We start from the raw sequence: 4,834 nt of genomic DNA, 5'->3' as shown, positions 1-4,834 counted from the left end.
CACCTCCCTTCCACAATGCTTATTCCTTTCTCAGTTGTCATGTTCTCCATAGCTTGATATAACTTCATATAACAACAACTTTGTCATCATCCCCCCATGTATGTCCATCTCCCCCAGCAGAGCGTCAGCATCATGTGAGCAGCGATCTTTCTCTACTTCATTCCCTGTTATAACTCCAGCACCTAAAGGGTGTCTGGCACAATAAATAAATACCATACTCAATATAGTATGTAATATAAATATGAGGACTATTAACAGAATATGAAATATAAAACATATTAGCATTATGGGTAATTACATATCGTTATTCGTTATTATATGTTACATAAAATATATGTGTCTTAGCTCAGGCTGCTATAACAAACATATCACAGACTGGGTGGCTTAAACAACAAACATGTATTTCTCACAGTTCCGGTGTCTGGAAAGTTGAAAACCAAAGTGCTGGCAGATGCCACGTCTGGTGAGGACTCAAGTTCCTGGCTCACAGACGGCCGTCCGCACATGGTGAAAGGGGCGAGGGAGCTCTCTGGGGTCTCTTTTAGAAGGACACTAATCCCGCTCTACTCTCATGACCTAACTGCCTCCCGAAGGCCTCACCCCCTAACACCATCACATCGGGGGTTAGGTTTCAATATATTGAAATTTGGGGGCACGTGAACATTCCAGTCCATAACAACACACCGTAAATAATGATGCATGTAACATATACTAATGTATAATATATTACATATGATTATTATGTTATATGTTATATGTAATATATATATAGTAATGTTAAAAAGTAGGCACTCGACAAGTATTCACTGAAGGAATCAATCAATCAATTGACGGCTAACTCAGATCCACACCCAGAACACTCTTCTGAGCACTGAAATTCCCTTTCCTCCAACACCAGCTCCAGCAGATTCCCATCAGTGTCCCCACGTTCTTCCTCCCTCCCGCTCCACATCTTTGCTCAGGCTGGTCTCCTGGCCCTGAGCGCCTCGCAAGTCCAAATCCTACCCCGGCCATGCCTCCAGCCCCATGTCAAGAAGCCAAGTCCTCTGGGAGACTTTTCTCATAATTCCAGCCTCTTCAATGAATTCCTTTGCTCACCAAGCCCAGCATTTATCCTCTATGCCGCAGAAGCTGGCATGCGATCATGTCCAATATAATACTTCATCACTCTTTGGTCATTCTATGGGTATTAATTATTTCTGCCTCTACGCAGTAGAACTCAAAAAATGTTGGTGGTTTTGTTCTGAAATCGGGGACCAAGCTACAGGGTTTGTCTCTCATATTCCCTTACGGCACCTAGACCCATAGTAGAATTCAATAAATATATCCTGAAATTTCAAATGCCATAGGGTCAAATGAATGATTATTCAACAAATATTCACTCTCTCCCTTCCCATACGTCCGTTGAAGGTGTGTGTTTCCCTGACCCTTTGGATGTTGGGCTTGACCACAGACCTGCTTTGGCTGATGGAATGTAAATAGAACCAACGAGCCGGCTTGATTTTAACAGGATTATCTAACTGCTGCAGTATTGAGAATGCACTGGTGGAGGGCGAGAGACGGCTGGCAGTGGGTTGGCCCTGGGTGATAGCAATGGAGGTGGTAAGAAGTGACCAGACTCTGGAAATGGCTTAAATGCGGAACGGACTGGCTTGTCTGGTAGACCAGGTGTGGGATATGAGGAAAAAGAGGGATCGAGGATGGCTCCAGGCTTGGGAGCCCGCGCGAGTGGAAGGATGGAGTTGCCGCCGTCCACTGACGTTGGGGAGACTGTGGCGGGAGCAGGGTTTTTGTTTGGAGACGGAGTGTGGTTTTGAAAAAGTTAAGTCTGAGGTGTCTATGAGATTTCCTAGAGGAGACGCTGAGTGGGCTATTGGTTGTGTCGGTCTAGCGTTCGGGGGAACCGCCAGTCTGGAGACAATACATTTGGAAGTCATGCACACTGAGATGGTACTTCCAGTCAAATGTAGATGGAGAAGAGAAGAGTTCCGAGGAAGAACTGAATCTTGGGATACTACACTGTTTAGAGGTGCAGAAATCAGCACCGCAGACAAGGCCAAGGGCCCCACTTGTTTGGGCTGTGCCTTCGAGGGGGACCAGATCCTGCCACCCCCAAATTTGCCTCTTTGACATATGGATTACTTTGAACTAAAGGCCACTGAGAACCAGCAGATGCAGGGAAAGCTCTAGAAACAGGGCATACGTTTTCATTTTGCAAAGGCAATTCAGGAAGAGGAGGACTCAACAACTCGCCTGGATGAAGAAGATGGAAATCTGCATGACGACCCCACCAAACCACCCTGTTTCCCTGTTCTTTCCCTGGTCACCTCCCCCGCCCAGAAGCCCAAAACTAAACCCCTTTTCCTTTGGCCTAAAAGGGTGTATTAGCCCACACTCTTAACATCCCTTGTGTTACTCCTCTCTGGGCACTCCATGTGTTACATGAACAGAGCCCCAGCCCAGAACCTAACAGGGTAGAAAGGAAAGTTTCTTCTTCCTGCCCTACACCTTGCAGTGTTAACTCGTCCTCTGCCTCCTCTAAGAAGTTTCCAGTAAACTCCACATGGCTCGCTAGGGCTTTTGATGGATGTGCATGGACTCGTTTGCAAGAACTCCGAGACGTGAGAGATTCTGCAGTTGGCAGGGGGAAAACTACAAGCCAGGCGGCAACTTGGCAGTTAACATCTGGCATGCATACATATCCAAATATAGAAAGACCTCAAAAGGGTAAATGTCTCTACCTCTGGGGGTGGGATTGAGAGCAAGGAACAAGAAGACTTTAATTTACTCCTTTGACATACTTCTGCCTCGTCTGAATTTCTCACGATGAGCACAAACGATTTCATCCTTCTGAAAAAGTGCAGGGGGGCGGGGGGGAGAGGGGACTCAAATGCCACCTCCTCCAGGAAGTCTCAGAGGCTGCTGTAAGGATTCCTCTTCAGTGTTGCAGCGTTGGGAAATGAATCAATGGGAAGTGAGTGAGCGGAGTGAGAGAATGAATGATTCAGCTATGACCACGAGGAGCACTGAATCCCACCAGCCTTTGCTAAAGTTCATCCTGCTGAGACTGGCTAAATGACAAGAAGGGCCATTTGGGGATGCTGGGCCACCCCAAGGTGCCTGAGATTAATTACGCTGCCGCCGACACCTCAGCAACACGGATTTGCAAGTCTTAATTACATGCAGGGGACCAGCTGGGATGCTCGTTCGCTAACTCTGACCCCAGAGTCTCCAGTGTTATTTCGAGCCCATTTTCTACTCTCTTTCTGACACCTCCAGCTCCCTAAGGAAAGTGGGGGACAAAGACAGAAGAGATATACTTCAAACAGTGGGGAAGAGGGGGCTCAGGCTGCAGGGGCCTCGACTCTGGATTCTGATCCCAGGGCTCGTGAGGGGAAGCATGTCTCCCTGTATTTTTAGGAAATGGCTCAGCCAGAGGCGATGGCGGGGAGCTGGGTCCTTGGCCAGAGTCAGATCTGTATCACAAATCTCTCTCAAACCCACCCAGGAAGACGGGATGCTTTTGTTCTTGCGGATGAGCTGAGAGGGACTGAAGCCACGTCTGTGTCCGCCAGCCTGCCGAATGTCAGCTGAGATCAGCATCTGACCCCTGGTTTTAGGGCATCTGACAGATGACCTCTCCTATGTGTGACTCTGGGTGAATGATTAAGGGGCCAAGGAAAGGAAAGAAAAGGAGACTGCTACATGAGATCAACTGAAAAGCAGACCCAGGTCCAAATCCCAGCTTCGCCAGTTACCAGCTGTGTGGCCTTGAGCAAATCACTTAACTTCCCTGAGCTTCAGTGACACCAGCTAGTTTTTTCATTTTCCCACTGCCTGGTACCTGAAAAGTTTTGCCCTCCCAAGATCTTGTCTTGGAATTAAGGCATTATCACTCCTATGATGTGCAAACCCCTAAAAAGTCTCCAACTCGGCCTTGAACATTCAGAATGGATCCGTTTATCAAAGATAAACCACCAGCTGTTTAGCAGGGCCCTGCGGTCAGTAAACAGATGGGTATGTTTTGATTGGGGGAAAGAAAGAGGAATAAGCCAAGGGAAGAAGATGCCCCCTGATGAAGGGGTATAGGGTTGATGCCTGGGAGGGTCCTGGGGATAGGACCCAGGCCTCGGTTTCCCCATCTCAAACAACAGATAATACAGAGTTACTGAGTACTCGTTGGCTTCCAGGCATCATGCTAAGGGCATCACAAATTCTCTCATGTTTACAAAAACCCCGATGTACAGATAACGTGTGGTTCTGTGGAGGCACTGGGATCTCTGCACAGGGTTGAGGAGTGGAGGACGTGCCACAAGAAGGGAGTGAAGTAGGAAAAGGAGCCACAGAAAGACAAGCCCCAGCCACTCCCGGCTGCTCCAGGATCTACCATGCTCTGCAGCCAAGATCTCTATTAAAGACACAGCACCCTGGCTTGAGTGGGTCCCTGAGAGGGACTGACTAGCATGGACAGCCTTCCCTTCATTGCTCCCTCTGGCCCCAGATGGCCCAATGCTCCTGAAGTTGTTACCATGGAGATGACATCTCCAGTGGCCAGAGCAGGAAGCAGGGCTGAGTGGCAGGAGGCTAAGAGAAAGGCTGGCACTGAGTCAGGGGAGTAAGTGCCAAGGTTTGCCAGGTGGTAGGGGGCAGGAGGCCAGCCCATCCCCACAATGCAGGCCCCCGGTTGTGCCAGGGTCTGCCAGACTCTCCTCAGAGCTACCAGAAAAACAACGACAACAGCAGCACAAAGCACAGAAGCACAAATTTGTGTCTTTAATCATGGCTTAGATATTTGGGCAGCACCTACTGTGTGCCAGGTCCCATGTAGGGTGTT

Source organism: Pteropus vampyrus, unplaced genomic scaffold (assembly GCF_000151845.1).
Source record: "Pteropus vampyrus isolate Shadow unplaced genomic scaffold, Pvam_2.0 Scaffold23, whole genome shotgun sequence".
Taxonomy (NCBI): domain Eukaryota; kingdom Metazoa; phylum Chordata; class Mammalia; order Chiroptera; family Pteropodidae; genus Pteropus; species Pteropus vampyrus.
Note: the sequence above shows the minus strand (reverse complement) of the source record.